The sequence below is a fragment of the Castor canadensis genome, chromosome 16, assembly GCF_047511655.1.
Source record: "Castor canadensis chromosome 16, mCasCan1.hap1v2, whole genome shotgun sequence".
NCBI lineage: Eukaryota > Metazoa > Chordata > Mammalia > Rodentia > Castoridae > Castor > Castor canadensis.
Window position 1 is genome coordinate 72,559,245 of NC_133401.1, and position 24,937 is coordinate 72,584,181.

The 24,937-nt window shown below is 42.0% G+C and overlaps 1 protein-coding gene across 1 annotated transcript in view; it reads left to right on the forward strand.

Annotated features, from left to right (window-relative positions):
* Positions 1–646: 646 nt before the first annotated feature.
* The window catches only part of Sgcd (sarcoglycan delta), a 940,103-nt gene continuing 915,812 nt past the window's right edge, over positions 647–24,937 (forward strand). The window contains exon 1 of the mRNA XM_074057632.1: positions 647–1,275. The gene's annotated coding sequence lies outside the window, so the exon portion shown is untranslated. The remainder of the gene's footprint in view (positions 1,276–24,937) is intronic.

Consider the following 24,937-nt stretch of genomic DNA (forward strand, 5'->3'; position numbering starts at 1 on the left):
CAACTAATTGGAGGGTGTTCCGCAGGTCTTGCAGGCCAACTCTCTCCTTGCAGGCGGGAGCCCCTTGGAGTCTCTTGGCTAATGGGAAAAGTGCTTACTCTGGAGGAAGAAGGGGTAAGCCAGAACAAGCTTTCATCGGGATCCGCATCTCCCTCACTCTGCTTCTGAATCTCATTCTCCTCGGGGGATAGGGAGCAGGTTTTAAGGTACTTGGAACCTGTCCCTTTGGCAGAGACGCGTAGCTGCCTCGGGCCGCCTCTCGTGGCTGATCCTGCGGAGTGGAGCGCCCCTCCCCGCGTTTCGGTCCAGCTCTCTCCGATCTGCAAAGGGAGGGGAGAGCTGGGGGGAGCCTTGCATACCAGCCTTCCCGGAGCTGCAGGCGAGGAGCTCCGTGCCCTCGGGAGCCTCTTGGCAGCTTCCCCTGCGCCGCGCGTGTTGCAGGCTCTCCCCGCCACCCCCACCACGCGGCTCGCCCTCGCTCGCTCCCTCCAGCCCCGCCAGCCGGAGCGCGCACACTGGGGCTCCGGCACGTGGGCGCGCGGGAGGCGGCGGCCACTGCTGCCGCTGCCGGAGCCCGAGCCTGAGCCGGAGCCGGAGCCGGAACCGGGGAGATCGCCCTCCATGCTGCGAGAGCTGCGGCCGCCTTCTGCTCAGCTTCTGGCCCCAGCCGAGCTCCGCGAGCCGGCAAAGCAGCGGAAGGGAAGAGGACAAGGAGAGGAGGGGCGCGGCGGGCTGGAGCGAGCTGGGATCTGAGCAAGGGGTGCCCGCGCCCGCAGTCGGGAAGAGGCAGCCCGGCTCGCTCGCTCGCTCGCTCTGTGCTCTTGCCTCCGCTGAGGGCACCAGGCAGCGCGATGCCGCTGCGCTTCTTCTAGGCGGCGCCCGGCTGAGGCTTCCGGCAGCCGCCTGGTGCGCACCGGTTCCCATTGCACCTGCAAGTACCTTGTCTATCCCGGAGGACGCGCGGGGCTGCCCGAGCCCGAGCGAGCACGAAGTCCGAAGTGTGCCCCTCCCAACGCCCCAGAGCTACTAACTTCCCCCGGAGCCCCTCTCCCCTCCTCAGCTTGCGCCAGCCCTGGGAGCAATGCGCCCCCAGCCGGGCGGCGCACCCTCTGCCAACTCGCCACCCATGGCATCGACTGCCCTCGGCTGCCCGGCTTGGAACGCGTAGCCTTCGCCGCGTGGCCCAGGAGAGGAGCGAGACACTAAGGCGTTTCGCTGACCCTGCGCGCAACAATCTGCTTGGGTCCCCTGTGGGGGCAGCGTCTATATCTAGGGGTGAGTAGCCAGCTCGTAGCGGCGTCCTTTCCCCCAGCCAGTGGCCTGCAGGAATGATGGGAGAAAGTTGGGTCTTCCGCACTTATCTTGGGTTTGGCAGCTGGACGCAACATTGGTTACTCAGCCCTATTGCCTTCCGGGCTTTCCCGCAATTGCTTTCATTTCTAGAACCAAGGAGGGAGTCCCTTTCCACTTCCCAAGGAGAAAGGGGGCTTCCTAGACCAGGTCACTGACTGTTCTCCATCAATGTGACATTTGGGGCTTTTCAGCGGCTCGCGCGTTAAGCAGGCACCCTGCGTAAACGCTTGGAGATCCGCAGCCACCTGGGCGCGCTAGGAGATCTTGGGCAGCCCCAGCCCCTATGAGATGCTAAACTGCGTTTCATTACAGAGAAAAAAGACTGTGCGGGTATTAAGAGATTAAGTGTGTGTGTGTGTGTGCGTGTGTGTGAGAGGAGGCCTGGGGGGAGGGGCCGGGAGAGGTAGTAGAAGGAAGAGACACAAGTGCAATTGCTCTGTTACTGACTGGGATGGGGCACCAGGGATGTCTAGTTTCATGATGCAGGTTTAGGGCAGCCAGATATTCAGAGTCCAACAGGTGGCCAGAACCGGCTTCCTGTAGCTGTCGCGGGGGAGGAGAGCCGCTCGCTCCAGGGGCCCTGACTGACTCTGCCACTTCTAGGAGCGCATCTGAACATGGGTGAGGAAATGGGCACTCTGCTCTCTGGCCCAATTTGGGCTGTGTGAGGCATCCAAATACCTCCTGTCGGGAAACAGCGGCCTCATTGTGTGCCTGACTGAGGTTTCAACTCGCAGGCAACTGAGGGGCCTTTCAGCTGGGCGACTTGGACTTGGCTGGTACTCAGACTTCAGCCCAGCCTTCCCCGCGGTCCCTGGTGGTGGGGATTCTAGCCCTCTGAGCTGGGCAGTGAGCCAGACCTCTGGTGGTGGGGATTCTAGCCCTCTGAGCTGGGCAGTGAGCCAGACCTCAGTTTCCCTCCTCTGCACTCCACTGGTGGGAGGGGGAGTTTCAAGAGCACCAGCAGCTTTGCGGGAGTTTTCTTTACTTGCCTTCTGCACTTTCATCCTGAGACAAGGGCAGCTAAGAGTGTATAGGTGGTGCCTGTGAGTGAGTGTGGAGACAGGGAGAGAGAGAGAGAGAGAGAGAGAGAGAGAGAGAGAGAGAGAGAGAAGATGAATTCCCCTCCCAGGAAAACTAGTAACTAGTCTTGGGAGGAGCACATCTGCCTTTTGAAAAAGTTTCTTTTCAACTTACCAATAAGCTGTGGATACTCCACAGTAGCAGCTTCTAAAGTCAGCTGTGTAACTGCTACATCCCTCAGTTTGCCAGTTTGTAGGTTGGGAAAAATTACCCCTCTTCATGGGAGAAGGTCTGAATGTCTATAAAAGAGATACTTAAGAGGTGGATGTCAGGCTAGAGGAGCAGCTGGATGTGTGTGGAGTGGGGGAGAAGGGAGTCCTCTGGAGCCCTGCATGCAAAGCAGGCACTCAGATTTTACTTAGATTTTGTGTTTTGTAGGGGTTGGTTGGCTTTGAGATTGACGAAGATTTCATTTCAGGAAGCTAAGGCTTTTCCCCACACACTTGGAGATACCTTGCCACAGCCTGCCTACCCCCTAATAAGAGGCTGGTGCTTTGGACACTCCAAATGCACAAGAATCCTCAGGCATTAATACTGAGCCCAGGGACTCCTCCTCCAGAGGAGGCTCTGGATACCAGAGCTCTTTGGCCTTGCTACTTTGTAATTGCTGCTGCATTCTTTTAGCCCAAGTTCAGTTTTTCTCCAGATGAAGGTCCTCCTCACTCTGGGTATCTGGTGTGTGATCCCTAATAGCTAGTAACCTGCAGGCCTTGAATTGTGGCACACACTGACTGATTTAGCATGGGGTCCATGCCTTGTAAGAAATGTGTTAGAAGGCTCGATGCTGGAAGGGGAGAGAGGTACTATGTATGACAAATAGACAGAGATAGACAGTGGACAGGGCCAGAAAAAAGAAGCAAAATGAGAGAGAGAGAGAGAGAGAGAGAGAGAGAGAGAGAGAGAGAGAGAGACAGATGCAGAGGGGGTAGGGGGAGAAGCAGAGAGAAGGAGGGAGGAAGAAGGGAGGGAGGGAACAGAGCAAGGAAGGGGGAGAAAGAGAGAGAGAGAGAAGGGAAGAGAGGAGGGGGAGAGGGAAAGGGAGAGGAAAGCAGAGAGAGATAGTAGCCATAGGGTGGAGGGGCAAAAGAATGAGAATGGTAGAAAGAAATGGAAGGAAAGAAAGGGAGGGAAAAGAAATGGGAAGAAAGAACAGAAGAGAACACAAAAGGACAGAAATAGGGACAGGGTGAGGGAGGATGGAAAAGTAGGTGGAGATGAGGGAGGGTGCAAGAACAGAGGATGCAGAAGAAGCTAGAAGCACGTGCTTTTTGTATTTAATTTTCATAAACCACGCTGCCATTCTAAGAAAGTTGACATAATCCACATCCTTAAGTAGCCAGCTCTTGGTTAGTGTTTATTTCTCTAGGGAGGTATGAATTATGCAGAAATTGGACACCTGCTTAGAACCTAGCTGCAATAGAGATTACAAGAAAGTTAGAAGTTTAGATTCTTGGTGAGTGCACAGAGCACCTCCCAACAGGAAAGGAGAATTTGGCCTAGGGGCTATTTCACTAGCCATCTTTGCCTTGGGATTCTCTCACCACTCTTTATAGGAGAATCTCCTGGGTAGCACATTACTGGATGTGCTCTGCTGGGAGTCTGATCCAATGGGGATAGGAATGTGCTGCTTTCAGTGCCTGAGTTGATTGTAAAACAGGTCGCCTCTCTACCAGTCTTTGAGAAACATGATATAGAGGTCATAATACCCTTCTCTAATGTGTTCCCGAATTTCCTCCTGAGAGATGTAGTTTGGTACTTCCCTCTTGTATCCCATCCTCCCCTGAAAAGCTCATTTCTTGTGAACTTCTCTTCACAAAAGGACAAGCCAAAGGAAGCTGCTCAGCCAGGGTTACCTTTCCGTGAACCTCATTAATCACAGGAGCTCTGGGGGAAGGCAACCTGCTCCTCTGGTTGACCTTGCAAGGGATGCATATAGTTAACAGGTACTGAGCGTTCAACAGGGTGTCATGATGGCCATTCTTTATTACTATTTGCCTATTTAATTCACACAAAAACTATGCCATAGACACTTGTTAGTATCATCTGCATTTCATAGGTGACGAGACTGGCCAGAGATGGATGTTATTATCTGTGGTCCAGCAGCTAGAAAGCAGTGGTGCTGACTTTTGAGCCCAGGTTGGTTGATGACAAAGCCTAAGGCCTTCACTGTGTAAAATGTGAGCTCTTACTCCTAGCATCCATTTACAATTTTAGAGCCAAAAGATTCTTGGAGATCCTTCCCAAGCACTCTCCCTCCCACTTGACTAGTGAGCTGAAGAAACCAAAATGATTTGCTGGAAATCCTATAGCAGTATGTACCAGAAGCAGGACCTGTACCCTGATTTCTGGAATCTCCATCAGCCATCTCCCTTCACCAATAGTTACTATATCTGGTTGAGCATCAAGGTCAGATGAGTCTCTTAGTCAAATGGTAGGGCAATTCCTGGACCCACTGGAGGCTTACCTTAGGGCAGAGAGCCCAGAAATCTATATTTTTAGTCTTTTCCCCAAGCCTATGTCTGCACATTACCATTTGCCCCAGTTATTCCATAGCTCTTGGATTCTCGCACTGTGGATTTCTTCCAAACAGCTCCAAGAGAGCTCTCCAAGTACCACAACTTTGAAAACTCTTCAAGAAGAAATACATGGATGTTTGTCATACTTGTTTATTTGTTTTTCTCTTACCAAGTCAGAAAATATTTAGGAAACATCAAATGCTCCTTCAAGCATCAGTGTTGATACTTGTAGAAATATTTAGCCCCAAACGACACTTTGAACCAGGCCAGTGTGCCATTGTCAAAATTGTCAACCTGTCTTCCAGTCTAGTGGCTCTGGCTGTACTTGTAAGAAAGACCCTTTCATCGTTATGCTATTGATGCCCTCAGAATAGATGACTGCCTCATTCTGCAGGTAGAAGGGAGCCATCCCACACATTCTGTTTCTTTCTGGCCCACTTAAATTGTTTTCTCAGTGACCTCAACATCTTTTCCTTTCTATTTCATTGAAAAATGGCCAGAGGTGCCAGACATCTTGTCGTACAAACTGTTTTGTCATCTTTCCCTTTTCAGATCCAAATTTATCTTTTGAATCTGTTGCTTTTAACCCTGACCTGTTATTCAAGGATGACAATTGAGCCTCAGGTAGCTGTGATAAGCAACTGTCTGATACATGTATTTTAAATAACCATAGTCATTTGTGAATAGAATGCAAACTGAGGCATAATTTCTATTTACAATGTCTGCATCTTTAATAAGCTGGGTTGTTTTATTTTTTTGGTATGGCTGGCAGTGGAGAAGTAGAAAGTGAAAAACAGCACTTAGTTATTAAGACTTGGGCACTGAGCGTGGACAACTAGGGGTCACATCTACCTCCAGCTTACTTGCAAGTTACAACCAGAATTGGCTACTTAACTTTGCCAAGTTTCCCTTTCTCTGGCTGGAAGTTGAAGACATTAACAATTTGTCAGGGTTTGTTGTAAAGCTTTACCTTTTTGAGTGACTAAAGTTCTCAGCAAAGCTCTGGTGCACCTGTAGTTAGTGCTGTTATATTATGTGTTAAACATTTTCCATGTGCCAGGCTCCATTCAACCAAGGATAACACCAACATCTAGGAGGGCCAGCAGCTTACCTGAATCACACAATCCTAAAACTCTGAACCAAGATCTACCCTGCTAAACTCCCTCTCATCTTTCCTGTTGCATTGATGCAACTCATTGCTCCTTCCTTATACTTTAAGTCAGTGTTTCATGTGTACAATTTGGTTTGTATTTTAGTGGAACCCACTGCATAGAATGTCAGCTAGAATAGTGGAAATCTTTTGCACTTTGGGACAATGGTTAGGTGGTTTAATTATCTTCGAATAATAGCTTTTGCTTTTTTTTCAGCAGTTGGGAAGAGTTGCTATGGATCTGTCCCCTGATGCTATTTCTTGGCTGACTCCTACCTGCTAAGGTCTCAGCATAGGACTTGTGTCTTTGTGAAATTCCTCCAGGGCTGGGTTAGATGCCTTTATGTTGTGCTCCTTCATTTAAGCCATAGTATACCTGTCTCTTTACTTTTCTGTGTCTGAATATAAAGTTCATGCACCTGATCCTATTGGAAATTGTATCTGAAGCCCTCAAGGACATATAGAAAGTGTACAAAGACATTTTTGGATGACTAAGTGAAACTTTGAGCTAATTCTGTGTGGCCCAGAAAAAGTGGCCATTGTCCTTTTTCTCCAAAAGAAAAGACATCCAAATGTTGGAATTGAAACCCATCAGGTAGAACATGTCCCCAGAGGTACCTCATAGAAGAGCAGTGTAATAGCATCACTATTTGTTGATTAACTCCATTGGTAGCTTTGGGCAAGTTCCATTTTGATGTTGCTTAAGATGTAATTAGAAGGGACATTCTGATTTATAAGTTAATGTGATTTTATCTGTACATTTAATTAGTTGCTCAGAAAGACACATTTGTTTCTCAGCCCAAAAGTTTGAGAAATTAATAGGCTTCTGTAGTGAGAGCCAAGGTTAGAGATAATCTAGACCTACCAGCTTGAAGGACACAGGAGGAACTTGAGGCTCAGAGATGGAAAGGGACTTGCCTGAGGTCACCCAGCAAAGTAGTGCCAGAGGCAGCATGAGAGCCAGCGGTTCCTGGCTGCTAGCCCGGGACTCTAAATGGACAGCTGAAAGTGATTAACACATCCGTGGTGAGCTACTTGTTTGCTTTGAAGGTCTGCTTGCAAGCTCTGCATGCCTCCTGCAACATTCCAAGATAAAACTCCTGTCAAAAGGGAAGGAAGCAGGACTGAAAGGCTTTGCCCATGGGGGCAGACTCCAAATGTCAAAAAGGTCTTTGGGAGATTATCTTGGCAGGTCTTAATGTTAGCAAGGCCCTATGAACATCTGGGACTCCCAGTCTACTTCTCCAAGGAGGAAATGTGTCTTGACGGGGATCTTGCTGTGATGTTCTTGTTTTTTCCTTTTTATTTTTTTGACAGTACTGGAATTTGAACACAGAGCCTTGAACTTGTTAAACAGGCACTCTACCACTTGAGCCACACCCCTGGCCCTTTTTGCTTTAGTTGCTTTTTGAATAGGGACTCAAACTTTGGCCAGGCTGACCTGGACTATGATCCTTCTAGTTACACCTCCCATATAGTTGGAATAACAGGCAAATGTTTCCACACCCAGCTTTTATTGGTTGAGATAGGGTCTTATTAATAACTTTTTACCTGGGCTGGCTATGAACCCTGATCCTTTCAATCTCAGCCTCCCGAGCACTTTGATTTTTAAGCATGACCCACTGCCTGGGGCTTCCTGTGATGTTCTTGTGTGTGACTTCTCAAGAATTAGGAAGCATGGAGGTTCATTGCCCTGCTGCTGGCACAGGGTCTTTGGCACAGGAGTGGATTTGATCATGCCCCCCATTTATTTTTTTTATTGTTTTATTATTCATATGTGCATACAAGGCTTGGGTCATTTCTCCCCCCTGCCCTCCACCACTCCGCCCCCTCCCTCTCCCTCCCACCCTCTCAATACCCAGCAGAAACTATTTTGCCCTTATTTCTAATTTTGTTGTAGAGAGAGTATAAGCAATAATAGGAAGGAACAAGGGGTTTTGCTGGTTGAGATAAGGATAGCTATACAGGGCATTGACTCACTTTGATTTCCTGTGCGTGGGTGTTACCTTCTAGGTTAATTCTTTTTGATCTCACCTTTTTTCTAGTTCCTGGTCCCCTTTTCCTATTGGCCTAAGTTGTTTTTAAGGTAGCTGATTTAATTTCTCTGTGTTAAGGGCAACAAATGCTAGCTAATTTTTTAGGTGTCTTACCTATCCTTACCCCTCCCTTGTGTGCTCTCGCTTTTATCATGTGCTCAAAGTCCAATCTCCTTGTTGTGTTTGCCCCATTTCTTCTTAACACTTTGGGTAGAAAGCAGTCACCTTGGGACCTTTCTTCTTCCTCTAGGATGCTCTGGAGTGTGACTAAATGAATCAGCCTAAACATGTCTCAGACACAGAAATGTGTGCAATGTACTGGGACGTTGTTAACACACAGATCTTTATCACATGGTGTCAATATTATGGAGACAGTGAGACACAGATCAGTGATGCGATATATTGTGGATGATCCTCTGGAAACATTATAATCAACGCTGACAGGGCAGCAGAAACATCTCAGCCTAGCACCTTCCCTGAATCCCAAAAGGCTCTCCAAATCAACCCAAAATAACAGGATTGTGATGATTCAAGGAGAGAAGGCACAGAGAGTGATTCCCCTTGCTTTTCAGCCATAATTCTGTCTGGGATTTTGGTGTTGTTTTTGATTTGATATCTAAGGATTGAGTGTAAGGGACAAATGCCTTTCTGTTCCTACATCACCTCCAAAAATTGCTTCCTTTCCAACCTTGGCTGGGTCCCCAAAAGCCTTCCATTAAAAGCTAATTTCTTACTTAGATGGGGTTAATCTTATTACAGTCCAGTATATATATGTGTGTGTGTGTGTGTGTGTGTGTGTGTGTGCATTCGTGCGTGTGTGTGTGAGACATACCAAGGCAAACCCCCCTTGAGCAATCAATATGTACTTAAAAAAGTGAAAGAAGGGAACATAAAACAAATCTTGTTTGGTGGAGGAAACCAATGGGAGGGGTGAGGTAAATGGAGAGGGGAAGGTTGGTGAATATGGTGGGTGTGCTTTGCATTTGTGTATGAAAATAAAATAATGAAACATGGTGAGGGAAAATGATGGAGGGGGGTGAATCCAATTAAGATATATTGTAAATACATGTGTAAATGCCACAATGTATCCCCACTGTAAAACTATTATATGCTAATAAATAAAAATTAAGATTAAAAAAGCTAATTTATTTGGATTTAATTTAGATTTTTCTTTGGTCTTATATTGAAACTCAAACTTCTCCTGAGTGGGACATCATAGTCATCTGGACTTAATATTTTACCCTCTCCTTTTTTTCTATCCTTTCCTTTCCATTCTTTTCTTCTCTTTCCTTTCTCTTATCCTTTCTTCCCTCCCCCTATTCCCTCTTCCCTTCCCTCCCTTCCTTCTGTTAGCAATATCTTTAAGATACTGAGGTGTCACAAAAGAGACAACACAACTCAGAAGTCAATAGGCAAGGCAAAGTTTACTTCTGCAGTAGGGTGTGCACCCAAAAAAGAGTCTGGGAAGCAAGCACACCAGACAGGAAGTCTGCTTGGGTTTTATCTCTAATGCAGTGCTGCCCCTAGCCTGGATTAGGAAGGTTTCAGGTTCACAGTCTGTGTGGTTGTCTAATTGTCAAGGGGACAGGTCATAGAAAGGGACTTTGGAGACAAAGAAGTTTAAAAGTTCAGGAAAGCCATAACTGTCTTAGGTTATCAGCTCTGGAATCAGGGCATCTAGTGAAAACAAGAATTTGCCTCGCTAAGGAAAGCAACCCTTTTTTCTTAATAGAAAGTTTTATCAGGTTAAGCAGAGTCCATGAAACCAGCATATTGGAAATGAGTTAGTGAGACTAACATTTTTAATAGTTGTGGTTACTGGTTAAATTCTTTGATAGAAAAGACCCAATCTAAGCTGATTCTTACACTTCCTTCCTTCCTTCTTTCCTTCCCCTCCTCTTTCCCTTCCTCCCTTCCTTTATTTTCCTTTCCTTTTTTTTTTTTTGTGGCACCAGGGTTTGAATCCAGGGTCTTGTTTATGCTAGGCAACCAGTCTTTCACTTGAGTCACACCCAGCACTTTTTGTTTTTGAGATGGAGCCTTGACAACTTTGTCTAGTCTGCCTTTAGCACAGTCCTCCTGCCTTCTCTTTCTGAGTAGCTGGGATTACAGATACACACCATCACTTCTTTTCAAAGGCTTTTTAGCCTACATTGAGGATACATTTTTCTAGCCCCACCACTGACACTACCTACTACTTCTGTTACTGTCACTGTTGCCATTTATTGAGAACCTTCCCTGTGCCCGCATGGTTCTAAGCTCTGTACATGCTTTTCTCTTATCTCACATACCCAGAAACCCAATGATGCAGTCATTGGTAGGGGCTTTAAGAAATCACCTCAAAGATAATAAAAAATAACTCGAATTAACTAGAAAAAAGTTGATAGTCTGAACAAGAAAATTCTGAGAAGCAACATAGAAAGGCAAGAGGAAAAGTGACATCTCTTTCCTTTTTTCCTTGTCTCAGACATCCAACTCTCTTAGTGGGATCTTTACTGAATGCAAAAGAGATCAAGACCAAGGAAGGCTGACTTACACTAATCCTCACTGCTGTAAGTGACAGAGCAAGGGTTCAAATCCAGACTTGCTTAATTTTTAAACTTTACTAAATAATACTATCTCTAGTTGACTTATAAAACCCCAAGTTTAAAAAGAGCTTGGAGACTGTCTACTCCCATGGCTTTCAGATAGATGGCTGTGATATACAGTATAAGGCAAACTTGGCATCATTACTTAGTGTCTACCCACATGACTTACACTAAAGCTTTAAAAAAAAATCCTTCATGTGGGTTATTTGCTGATGTTTCCTATTGTGCATTGTTCTCTTGCTGCTGATGACATGAACACAGAGATACAGCATATTCACACATGTAACTGAAACAAAATCTACCAAGATATTTAACCTTCCTATGAAAAATATAGTCTGAAATTTCCCATTCTTTTTTTAGTATATCTTTCAAATTTCTGCTTTGACCTACCCAGTTGATTTTATGACTCTAATGATTTGAAACCCACTGTGTTACTGAGCATTCCGTCACTTGACAGAATTCCTGAGACAGTCTGCTTTAATGAAAGAAATATTTAAATGGTTATTCTATTTAGGCTCATGGTTTTAAAGGTTTCAGTGAATGGTTGGGTGGCTCTGTTGTTTTGGAGACTTGGGCGATACAGAACATTGTGATGGGGCATGGATGGTAGAATGAAGCTGCTTATCCCATGGCCAGGACATGAAAGGAAAAGACCAGGATCCCAATATCCCCTGCAGGGCAAGCTCCCAATGAAACTTCTTCTAAGGTGGCTCCATATTTTAAAGATACCATCACTTCCCAATAGTGCTTGGTTAAGAATCAAGCTTTTAACACTTGGGCCTTTAACGCTTTCATTTCCAAACCATAACACCTAAGGGTTGGAATGAAAGAGTGGTGGGAGACAGGCTCAAACACCAGCACAGGGTTTATTTGGGAAGAGCTGGAGCTCTAGCCGCTTATAGACTGGGGGTAGATATGGGAGGTTGGTAGAGAAGTCCCAGGAAGGTCACTAAGCTGGAAAATCTTCAATGGCCCTCTGACCCTCCTGGGTAGGTCATTTCTTCTAGGCCAGGTGGGAGTTTCTAGTAAATTTCTTTAGGACCGGGTGGAGAGTTTCCAGTAAGTCACCTTCAAGGGTTGGAGGTCCAGTTCTAACATGGCTTCCCTTTTGTTTGCTCTAACACCTATATTCTGGCACTGTAGACGTTTATAGGTGGAGAAAGTTAGGCTCCGGGAGGTGAAGCCATGTTTCCTTGTCCATGATCGCATGACAAGCTAGTGGCAGAGCCAGTGGTAGAATCCAGGCTCCTGACAACTGTTCACAACTATGAGTGACAGCACCCTTGACTGTGGACTCTGGGGCACTAGTTAGCATCAGTTTAATGACAGATTGCTATCATTGATTGTTCACAATCAATGCCCTTTGGCTTGGCCTTGACTTCACTGCCATCAGGTACAATTTTTTAACAATAAGACTTAAGTGACAGTTAATTTTTGATATATGGGTTCCGTGGTAGTGTTTACCTTAGTCCATTTTCTGTGGCTCTGATGGATTAGTGCATACTGGACAATTTATAGATGCCTGTGGAGTGCACAGTTTCAGAGGCTGGGAAGTTCAATTTTCTCAGCATCTTTGTGCTGTGTCCTAGCATGGCAGAGAGCATCACAAGGCAAGTCAGAAAGAACTGATTTCATAACAAAGCAGAAAACAGATTCATACACTTAGAGGGCAGAGTCTGAGCCAATCACAGCCCAATGGCCTCACTTCTCAACAAGTGAGAACAAGTTCCCAAATGTGAAATTTGGGAGGACTTAGTGCTTATGTTGAAAGAGACCATATAGTGGCGGGAATGGTGATGAGGCTTCTCTGACTTTTCTATTATTCTCTGCAGATTTTTTTTTATCAAATAATTAGGACAAAGATTCTGGAAGATGGAAGGAGTATTCATGCAAACTTGGGTGACCTTTATCTTTAAGTCAGTCTCTTAGGGTCACTTTCTTCATAACCCAGAGGTTATGTTTCAAGTCTCAGAGTCCAATTTTGCCACAGTTACGTAGAAAGAGCCCTTTCTGGAGTTCTGATGACTAGTGTAATGGAGGTGGAATTTTTTGAAATAGTAATTTTTAATTTGTTTAACACAATATGTGCATGGAAAAAACCACACAGTATAAAATGATAAGAGCAAGTGTTCTGTCACTGATGCCACATCCCCAGTTTCCCCTCTCCTGTTACAATCGTACTTACTTTTCCTCTTTCACACACATGAGATCATACATTATAAGCAGCTTGGGTTTTTTCAGTTTAGGTGACACATCTTGGAGATAATTAACATTAGTTAATATTGAGTGCCTTATTACTTTTCTGAGCTGCATAATATGCCAATATATGGTCATACCAAGATTTTGCTCTGTGTGTGTGTGTGTGTGTTTAGCTATGGTAAAGCATAGTGATTAAAAATCTAGATCTAGATTCTGGAGTTAGCCTCTCTCTCTCTCTCTCTCTCTCTCTCTCTCTCTCACTCACTAGAGAGTAAAGTCACTAGTGAACTCTCTCTAGATAGTGAACTCACTAGTGAACCCTATAGACAGTGAACTGAAAGAGAGAGAGAGAGAGAGAGAGAGAGAGAGAGAGAGTGAGAGAGAGAGATTGATAGATTGACTAGAAGTTATGGGACTAGAGAAACCCTCATGAAATTAAGAGCTGAATTATATGTCATTTGTCCATATTTTAAGAACTCGGTTTTACTATTGGATGAGTATTTCTTTACACCATGAAACTGCCAACAACTGTTTGTGGAGGTTCTTGTCTTTGAAACACTGGGAAGATGGTATGACAGGTACTTAAACTGTTTTGCTGAAAAGCACTGACTCCTTACTTGGCCCATGAATTAGCTAAAAGCAAGAGAAAAGTCTGACCTCCCTGTCTCTATTTTGTATCTGTCTTTGTTCTGAGCTGTTCTCTCTTTAGCCACTTTGCAGTCACCTTGGAATCCAGGACTGATGGATAACAGCTTTTTAAGGAGGGATGAAGGAAACTGCTCCCCAAGGAAGAAAACAGCAGAACCTTCTCAAGACAGACCCCCCCAACCCCACGACCAGGCGACAGTGACATGGCTATCCTCACCAGATCAGCAACTTCAAGTGATGACAGTGATAACAAGTTCTCCAGAAACCCTCCCTAAACCAGGACTGAAGTAATAATCTACCAGGCCATATTTGATTGTCAGGAAGCAATGTGTCCAGTCCTTGGAGAATGAGGACTTACCCCACGTAGAGCGAGAATGGTAAACATGGTGTGTAGCTGAGACTTCAGCTGGAGGCCGTCCAGCAGGTGTCTGATAAAATATCCTTTGTGTGGAAGAGAAAGTACAGAGGCTTTAAGGGGACTGTGTGTCCCACACTTGAGTGGGTCTCGAAGCAGAGAAATGCAGGAAAGCCTGTTGATCCCCAGGACAGAGCGGCTTCAAGCCAATGGAGAACTATGTAATAAAAATGAAACTCTCTACCCAAGGTCCTCAACCGAGGGTTCTGTGGAAGTGGACAGATGACTGCATGACTATTTTTAAATTGTAAGAAAATGCATTTTCTTTTACAGAATTCAGGATTTTTCAGTGAAAATCTTTTTTTGAAAGAATCAAAGAAGTGAACTTGAACATTTATTCAATGAGGGGGCATACCCTTGACTAGGAGAATGAATGAGTTAACTCACTGGTCTGTCAGAGGCTGAGGCAGACTGAGGTAGAATGAGGCTACTCGCTACTGAATAGTGGGCAGAGAACTTATTACAATGTGTGAAAGAAGCAAGCTTTAAAATTATGAATTGGTCATTTTCATACCAGCCAAAGTAGGGAGGAAATTTTGCTTTACAATAAAAGTTTTTTTTTTTTCGGTGGATGGGAGAAGGTACTGGGATTTGAACTCAGAGCCTTGCATTTACTAGGCAGGTGCTCAACCACATAAGCCACACCCCCAGTTCTTTTGCTTTAGTTATTTTTCAGATAAGATCTCTTGTTTTCAAACTGTGATTCTGCTATCTATGCCTCCTGCATAGCTGGGACCATGGCTGTACACCACCATGTCCGACTTACTGACTGAGATGGAATTTGGCTAACTTTTTGCTAGGGCTGACCTCAAACTGTGATCTGTGTCCAGGGTAGCTTGAATTACAGGCATGAGCCATCCCACCTGGATGTAGATTTTTAAAAATCATTTTTCAAATCAGTTGTTTTGATGGAAGTAGGAGAATTAAATGAAACAGCATGGAGGATTAGTATCAGATAAGTGTGCCCTTTCTACTTACTTATAGAAGCTTCTGGTGTAATTTCCCTTGCATTCCTACCCTGACTCAAACAGAAATAAAGAGGGACTGTGTACTAATGTTTGATATGCATTTTACACTGTGATCAAATGACACATATTCTTTTTTATTAGCATATAATAGCTACAGGGGGACACATTGTGATATTTACATATGTGTTTATAATATATCTTAGTTAGATTCACCCCTCCATTGTTCTCCCTCCTCTATCTCCCCAACTTCTTAGAACAATTTCAACAGGTTTCATTCTTCTATTTTCATATATGAATACAAAATACGTCCACCATATTCACCTTCATTGACCCTTTTCTTATGCCCTCCCCCCTCCTACTGGTAACCATCCTGGGAAAAGACCTTGTTTTGTCCTCCTGCCCTTCAGTCTTTTAAGAGTATATATTAATAGTTCAAGGGGGTTTTGCATTGGCATTTTATACATGTGCATATCATGCTTTAATCAGATGAAGCCCCCATTACTTACTCTTTCTCTATCACCATGCTTCCCTATTACTCACCAGTTTATGGTTCATTGTGTTATATTCATGTACAAATAGGATGATTCAGTATTTTTCATTCTCTAACATTTTCTTTTCCTTTTCTGCCTCCTATCATCCCCTCAGATAGCCCTACTAATATAATCTTGTTCTCTGTCTCAATATATATATACATATATATGTTTATAAATTTATATGAATATGAATATAAAATTATGTATGTGTTTATGTGTACATTTAATTTAAAGGTCTAGCTTCTACATATGAGGGAAAACAGGTAGATATTCCTAACAGCAAAAATATCTCTTAAATCCTACCAAGAGTTTTATTTTTAGATACCATAGAGGAGAATGTTGTAGAAACATATATCTAGGACCACTTGATTTTGAGAAAATGTTTATATTGCATGTTTTCTATGCATTTATTTCTGTTAAGAAAAACTAGTAATAAAAACCATCCTTGGCTTGGGTGATTCTTTTTTCAGATGCAAGAGAATTTCAGAGTGAAATTCTCTTGGTACTCAAATTGGGCCTGCCAGCTCTGAAGAGGGCAGTTGAGATAATATGATAAACTGGCCCATGCATTCAATCTTAGCTCATCAAGGCTGTGCAAGCACTGACATTTTCATACAGTGTGACTTGATGCTCTGATTATAAATTGATCTTGAGCAGCTAGACTCTTCGTAATTGTATTCACTGAGGGATTGGGCTTGTATCGTTAGATCTGTTTTGGTTTTGAAACCTGGAGGAAGAAACGTGTTCCTGGTCCCTTTCTCTTGTTTCAAAATGCTATAGAGAGGGACAATTCATCTAGAAACCAGTGTAATTTATTATATGTCAAATTAAGAGTTTTATCTTCCTTCAAGGCAATGATGATAACATTTCCCCTCTCTTTTCCCCCTGGAAGTTTTGAATACATAATTTAAATTGTAGTTTGAAGAAAGGCATTAAGTATTTATTTATTTAATTGTCATAGTAGAGTTATGCAGGGGGTACATTGTGACATTTACAAAAGTTCTTACAATAATCATAGTTGAATTCACCCCCTCCATCATCCTCCTTTATCCCCTTCTCTCCCCATTCTTGGAATAGTTTCAACATGTCTCATTTTTCCATGTTCATACATGAGTAAATAAGATTGCCACCACATTCATCCTCCTTCACCTTTTCCTTATATCCTCCCCCTCCCACTGGTACCAACCCCAGAGAGAACCTGATTTGCCTTCCTGTCCTCCATTTTTGAAAAACAGTCATTTTTATTTGTTTAGGATAGCTGTACATGGAATTTCATAGTGACATTTCCATGTATATATGTATTACAACCCGAATTGGCTCATGCCCTCTATTTTTCTCCTTTCTCCTTTAGTCCTCTTCTTATGGTGATTTCAACAGGTTTAAAAGTTCTATATTCATTATTGTATAGAAAGTACATCAACCATATTGACCTATTTAACTTCCTTCTTTTACTCTCTCTCTCCTGTTAATGACCTCCCCTTAGCCTGACCCATTTTTCATAATTTTGTTTGTATTTGTACTGGGTCTGTTTCCCACTTATGAGAAAAAACATGCATCCTTTGTCTTTCTGAGCCTGGCTAACTTCACTTAACACAATGTTCTCCAATTGTATACATTTACCTTCAAACCACATGGTTTTATTCTTCCTTATGGCTGAATAAGACTCCATTGTGTGTGTGTGTGTGTGTGTGTGTATAATGTGTGCACAAATATATAAATATATATATATATCACATTTTCTTAATCTGGAAAGGTATTGATATTTATATTTACCACTTTTGATTTCACTTATGAAAAATAGATGAAATATTTAGAAAAGTAAAAATCTAGACTTGCACGTCTTTGTACTTGTTTTCAAGAATTCTGTTCTTAATTAAATTCTATGAACCTTATCTTGTCGGCTTTGGCAGTATTGGGGGTTTGAGTTTTCTAGGCAGCTCCTCTACCACCTCTACCGCTTGGGTCCCTCTGCCAGCCTCTGAGCTCTTTATGAACATGAATTTGCTAACTAATCATTTTGTTTTGTTTTTGTTTTTTTGATGAAGGACCTTTTGTCCTTGGCTTCCTGAGAAAGAGGAGTCAAGTAAAGATAAGGCTTTCTCTTCTTGGAGAATCTAGAGAGAGTATGTACTTACCTAGAGCAAATTGAGCAAGATAAAATATTGTATATAATTAAGATTTAAACTGAATATTGAGGACAATGAATTCACTGGAATTCAGAGAAGGAAGTGATCAGCCATCTTTGAGATAGGGGGGACAAAGCTGACTTTTCCTTCTCCCTTCACACACTACCACACCCAATTCAAAACACTAACCTCTGGTAACCAAAATGTGTGGGATTTTCCCCATACACTAAGCAAGCAGTTCCCAGCAGATACCAGCTGGGCCTCTTATAATTTCTGTTCTGACATTACCTACCTGGAGATAGCTTCAGATCCCAGAGATAAGACTCAGCCCACCAGACTGCCTACCCTGTTTCAGGTGTAAATTGATAATAGCTCATGGTTGTAATGGTGCTTCAGACTGGCTATGAATTAGGGTTCCCATGATCCCTCTTTGGGTTTAATTTGCTACAGTGGCTCAAAGAACTGAGGGAAACACTACTTACATTTATTGGCTTTTTATAAAGGATATTCATGAACAGCCAAATGGAAGAAATACATAAAGGCAAGATTTAGGGTCCAGTGGAATTTCTGAGCCTCCTCTGGTTGTGCCATTCTCCAGCCACCTCCACATGCTCAGCAGCCCAGAAGTTCTCTGGACTCAGTCCTTTTGGGGCTTTATGGAGTTATTATTAAGTAGGCATGATTGATTCCCTCATCTATCACTGGGAATCAACTCATCTTTTAGCCTTTCTCCCCTCTTCAGAGGTAGGGGTAGTATTGAAAGTTCAAACCCCCATCACATGTTGGTTCCCCTCGCAACCAGCCCCCAGCCTAGGTCATACAGTAGTCTAACAAGGGTTGCCTTATTATAACTAAAGCTGCTCCTATCATCCTATCACCTAGGAAATTCCAAGGCAAGGCTCCTATTATTCAGGAAATTATGAAGGTCTCAGGAGCTCTGTGTAAGGAACCAGGGTCAAAGATAAAATACTAAACAGAAGATTCTCCTAGCATCCTTCTCTGCAAGGGTTTTAGGAGCTCAGTCTCAAACCCTTGGGCAAAACCCAAATGTAGTTTTTTCCTCTCATAATTTCAGGATGACATCTTTGGATGATGTTTCCACATGTTATCAGACAATGGTGAATGTCATGGAATAGAACAGTGAGCAGTTTTATATGATCCTGGTTACAGTAACTGAGCTCTTAAAACAAAAATTCAAAATAGTCATTTTATGCTTTCATTTGGCAGACTGTAGCAAAGGGCCATGTTCTAGGATGCCCCTAGATTATAGGCAATCTCGGTTTCAGTGCATTGCTAACCTTGGAGTGAGTAAGGGAAATTTCTGCCCTTCCATGTACCCAATTAACACCATACAAAACCAAAACCAAACATTGAACTGAAATCAAAGTAGGGTATGCTGAGAAGACTAAAATTGTTCTGATTATAAATACCCATGTAGGTATGCATGCATACATTTTTATTAGCCTTCAGCAAGCCATTGTCAGCTTGAAGTAAGGAGGCTGAATCCAAAAGTCATGCATGGCTTGGAAGAGGACTAAGTGGTCTTAAGTTAGCACCTTTGTTTGACTTCCAAAAAAAGCATTCATAACCCTCTCTGGAAGCAAGCATGCCCTGTTTAGAATTATAGGAATTCTGCAGGTGAAGACATATATTCATATAAAAAAAGATCCTACAATCAAAGATGACAAAAACAAACACATCAGAGATACCAGAAAAAAAACAAAGCAGAAAGCAGACTTAAACCCCTGAGATTTTCAGATATCAGAAATAGAATAGAAAATAGTTCTGTATGAATGTTTAAAGGAACAAAAGACAGTTATTTACAATATAAGCATGCACAAAAGACCATAAGAAATGATCAGGATTATTTTACAAAGATCTAGATACTGTAACTTTTCAAAAGAAAAAGAGTTGGTAGAGTAAACAACTTAAAGGATGGATAAAATAGCATTATAGATAGAACCAAAGTTAGAGGAAGAAAGAAATACATTACCCAGAACTCAGCACAGAGCTACAAGAATTTAGACAGTAGGAGAGAGAAGTTAAGAGACAGGAGAAACTTCAAAGTTTGTTCTCTGTTTAATCAGTCCCAGATAAACAGCAAGTGGAAGAGACACAACTTTTGAAGAGATGATGGCTGAGAATTTTTTAAGGCTGATGAATCATGTTAATCTACAGACACAGGAAGTACAAATAAAGTAAATAAAAAGAACCTATGCATAGACACATTGTATTGAAGTGGAAATAGAAACCATAAAGAGAAAGTTTTAGAAGCATCTGGAGAGCAAAAGGAAATCACTCACAAAGGAACCGGTAATAATACCAACGGCAGCCTCTTCAATGACATAAATGGAGCACAGTAACCTGAGCTACTCAAAGTTCTGAGAGAAAATAACTGTTGAGTTAGAATTGTTTAACTTTCTACACTCAGAACATGTTCACAGATAAGGACATCTTTACTAAGGAAGCATCTAGAAAGTATACTTACAAATGATAGGTAATTCCGGAAGAAGGTGTGATACAGAAGAAGGTATGGTGGATAAAGTAAATTGGCAAAAGTGTGAATGAATGCCAACGTTGTTGAATATGACACAGTGATATTGCTCTGTTTGTTTGTTTTCTTTGAAAAAGGACAACATACCAGACACTCAGAGCCTGTAACTAGTCAACCACAGAATCCTAAACTACTGCACAGTCTGACCATTTGGCTTCTTTCTCTCTCTTTCTGTTTCCTGGATTTCTTTTTTTCTCATCAATCTCATTAGAAAATGATCAGTTACTGACCTTTCAAAGAAGACCATTGACTGTGCCGATTGTTTACATGTTGTTCTTCCAGACATAAAGTGAGAAATAATTCAAAAAATAAAAGATTTTCGACAGCGAATGATGTAGTGATTGGAATGTATAAAAAGCAGCTGCAAAAATTAAGGTAATGGAAAAACAGGCAAAGAGCTTCAATAAAAGTTACTCTGTGGCATGCCCACTTGCCCAGCAAGCTCAAAGTCCTGAGTTCAAACCTTGGTACCACCAAAGAAAAGTTACTCTGAAGAGGAGAAACAGAACCAATGACCACATGAAAGATGTGTTGCCTCATTAGCATGAGGGATATGTAAAATGAGATATCAATGAGATGTATTTTATGTTTTATAGATCAAAACAAAATCACGAGTCTGAAAATACAAACTGTCGAAGAGAACCTCAACACATTGCCTTGGGGAGTGGACCCTGGCATTTTTATGAAGTCACACATTGGTCCCTCGGCCCAGCAGTTCTTCTTATGCGTGCAACCTCCCCATACCCTTGGACGTGTGCCACAGTTGACATATTACAGAGTATTCATAAAATATTGTTTATAATACACGAAAAAATAAGTAACCAAAGTGCCTATCTTTAAGAGAGAGAAGTCATGAGTTGTAGGATATTTACACAATAGAGTACATGATCCAGGTAATGAATGCATGACAGCTACAGAAACTTTCCTTGAGAAGAATATCAAAATGTTGGGTGATAACCTCAGACCCACCAAAAAATGTTTAGTGATAATCAGTTATTTATAATATATTGTTTATGTTATTAATATTTTTAATTTTGATGAAAAGCAAATGTTCTTGAATTTCTGCTAATAGCATATAAATACAAATTTGAAGGAAATACAACTGAAGGAAATGGATGCTAGAGGTTATTAGGGGAAAGAAGTAGGAAAGGGATGTGGTAAGTGGAGTTCAGGGGATGCCTGACTTCCAGAAGCAGGGGATTTAGGAATTTGCCCCTTACTTGTGGACTTGTGGTTTTGGAATTGATTGGCTGACTTGGCTTTTAGAAGCTCCTGTACTGGTGTAAAACTGCCATTGATCAATTTCTATTGCTTTTAAAACCAGTTCTTTATGAAAACAGCTACGAGGTAGTCAGCACTTTACCACTTGAGCCATGTCTATGGCCCTTTATTGCTTCAGTTGTTTTTGGGGGGGCAGGGGCTTGTGTTTTTGCCTCGGTGGGCCTGGAACTGAAATCCCCCTTCCTATGCTTCCCTGGGATTTTAGTCAGGCAATAACCACATCTGGTCAAACTATTTCCATTTTTAAGTAAGACGGTTAACTAATTTGATCAGGAGTCACCAACTACCACTGGCAGAACTAGGGTTTGAATCTCAACATTCTGCCTCTAAAGCCTGTTATGAACATAAGATAGTTTTATCTGAACTACAGCACGTATTGTATTCCATGTTACAAGGTTAGAATAGTTACTAGTAATCAGACTTTTATTTTACTGCTGATGTTCTTTGCATTTCTGTATCTTAGAAAAGTGACATTAGTTTTATAACCCAGAAGCCTGGCATTACGCTTGACCTCTCTCAACATTTCCCCAATATCTTGGTCAGTTCCTTGAATTCTTTTCCTTCAATGATATTGTTTTCTGTCCTGTCTAATCTGACTGCCACCATAAGCTTATGATTCTCAAATTTTAGCTTGCATCAAAGTTACCTGGAGGGCTTTTTTTTATTGTTTTATTATTCATATGTGCATACAAGGCTTGGTTCATTTCTCCCCCCTGCCCCCACCCCCTCCCTTACCACCCACTCCGCCCCCTCCCGCTCCCCCCCACCCCCTCAATACCCAGAGGGCTTTTTGAAACATAAAGTGCTGAGCCCACCCCCATTGTTCTGCTCAGTAAATCTGGGGTGGGTCAGAAAATTTGCATGTCTAAGTTCAGAGTGAGGTTGGTGCAGCTGGGGACTACACTTTGCAAACCATTGCCCTCGATCCCATTATTGTTGCCATGGCAACAACTGTGGCACCTTTGTGATGCTGCTGACATAATCTAACCTTGTAGCTCCCTCCTGTATGTCCTCTAGTGCCTCCTCCCTAAAGACTCTCTGACAATTTCTATCTCTAATCAGATGTACGAAATGGAAAGTTTTGTAGTTATCCAGTGTGGCTGGTTGATATAGCAGTTAGGATGAATGATGTATGAGTGGTGTTATTTTCTCTGTGTGAAGCTTATTTGAGATTTTCAGAAATTTCCAGTGTCCTACCTACCTTCCTTCATATATATATGTATATATATGTATACATATATATATATATAATCAAAGTAATAAATAAAGAATAAAAAGGGGGAGTTGTTGAGCTCTGTGGAGAAAGTGTTACACAGTATACACAGTAGGCATAAAATATATTGAATTAATAAACGATTCAACTCAAGGGTAAAGGTATTGAACACACAAGTACAGTTCACTGCTGGCTTTTTTGGTATCCTTATGCAATTTTACCTTCTTTCAAAATATGTGCATTTCAAATAATTATAAATCTGTTTTTATTTTAAGAAAATATTTGAAGCCATGTGTCTTTGAAATGAATAAATAAACTATCCTACATGTTCAGGAATCATACCTTATTTTTATGAGTGTTTCAGAGTTGCTTAGATAAATGATTTCACATCATTCCTAACTACAACCCTATGGGCTGATGAGAAAAAAACATTTTTCAACTTTTAGAAAATTTACAGGGAACTCTAGGACTTGTCCAAAGGTAAGAGCTCAGCCAAGTTTGACTCATGTGTGAATCCTCTATACCAAAAGCCTAAGTTCTTCCCATTTGGGTTAGAGACCTTAATGTTTGAAGAAGTTTCAGAGAACATTTACTCCAGAAGTCTCAGAGAGACATGAAAACAAGTGGTATCAGCTATAAATTATTCTAAGGCCTGTCTACATGGATAGCTGCTCCTGGTGTCTGGCTGATTATATTTGTTTAGATAATACTCTATTGTCACATTATCTGAATTTTTTCAAGGGAAGCTGGAAAGAATGCAGTTTTAGAGTTATCTTTCAATTTGGAAAGATTTATACTTAACATTAGAAGGAAAACACTTGTGTAGGACCAAATCGAATGTGTCTTATTGCTTTGTGGGGTGTTAGTTTGAAACTGAAATTATATTGCAGGTGAGAAGCATGCCTCATGAAATAGTCCTAAATTATTTGACCTTTGCTTAAGCATTTCTTGTGGTGCAGCACTTTCTATAACTTAGTGTTTGGTTCTATTGTTAGACATCTCATTGTTTTAGGGTTACCTATGCTAAGCCCCTTCATTCTGTTTATATCATGTATTCATGATTCTCAGAGAACTTTTTCAAACATTTGAAGAGAGATCCTTTTTTTCTCTCTTCTTTTCCACCTCCAACCTTCATTGTAGCTAAACATTTCTAGTTGTTCAAATACTCATCCTAAGTCACCCCTGTCAGAGCCTTTACCATCCCAGTTGCTTTACTTTGGACATTCTATGCACTTGTGAAATTTCCCCTAAGTGAGGTAGTCCAAAATACTTCATGATAGCTTCTTTTATCCCACATATAAAATTAAGTTTTGATTTACTGTTACAATGTAATTCAAAAATAGATGGATAGATTTTTCAACACATTTTGATGCTGTGTTTGGAATGATGTGACATGAAACACAGTCTATGTCACCTCTATTAAATTCATTTTGGGGACACCACAAAGAGACTGAGAGTCATTCTCCAAAATGGCTCAAGCTGATGAAGGTTAAGAGGCAATTGCAACCATCCATTGAGAAAGACTTGCTATGCATTTTTAGACCTTGTGAATGAACAGGAAAAGTAAGTAGCACATCTAAAGAAGAATCCTATTTTGAAAAAGTCTCTGGGGTACACTGTATTGAATCTAGAGTCCAGAGTAAGGAGCTATTGAGATGTTTTAATTGAATGTTTATAAATGATTCTCCCAGATAATGTTGGGAAGCCAACCAGTTTCATGAGAGTTATGGGGGATAAGAAACTTACTGTGTACCAGATATTGTAATAGCATGCAGAAATGTGAAAATAAGTGGAGAGTACTTAGCATAACATCTAGCAGTTAATGGTTCAAACAAGTGATAGAGGTTCCTATCAATATATTCATATTATCTTTATACTTAATGTTGGTTAGCTCTTAAGATAGCTTAGCAGGTAGTTATTATTGATATTTATACACAAGGAGACTTGGAGAGATCAAGTTCTGGAATCGCACAGCTTACAAGCAGTCAGAGCCTAGAGACTTGCCAAGAACGAAAGCATTTGCTACTCCTTCCACCTAATGATGCTTACCTCCCACTGTATTCCGAGATGGGCATGGAATCAAGGCAGAACCCTTCGTGCCTTTTGAAGACTGTCAAATTATTTCTGCTTTTATAGTGGATTAACATTGAATGTAGACACAGAAACAAATGTTTTTTCTTATCAAGCATGTATTATCATTGGGACTATGTATAGTCTTTTATCTTTTTAGATCAGTTTGAAACTCAAGAATTGCATCTAGTAGATTATCATGTG